Below are 215 nucleotides of genomic sequence, written 5' to 3'. Positions count from 1 at the left end.
TTGACAAGTACTAACTTAATTTCTGCTTTTGATCACCCTGTAATCTAAGAATGAATGGTACAGTCCAGGGTGGAAGGAAGGGCTAAGGGGAGACAAGTCCTCCAAGTGCTGTTCCTTTCTGAACTACAATAGGGAAAAACATTTGCTTAGCCAGCAAGTTACGCAGCTGTTTTAGAAGGAAAAACATTTTGTTTTCCTTTTCCTTTATGGTGAGG

This window comes from Rattus norvegicus, chromosome 2 (assembly GCF_036323735.1).
Source record: "Rattus norvegicus strain BN/NHsdMcwi chromosome 2, GRCr8, whole genome shotgun sequence".
In the NCBI taxonomy this organism is placed as follows: domain Eukaryota; kingdom Metazoa; phylum Chordata; class Mammalia; order Rodentia; family Muridae; genus Rattus; species Rattus norvegicus.
This window is presented reverse-complemented; position numbering follows the sequence as displayed.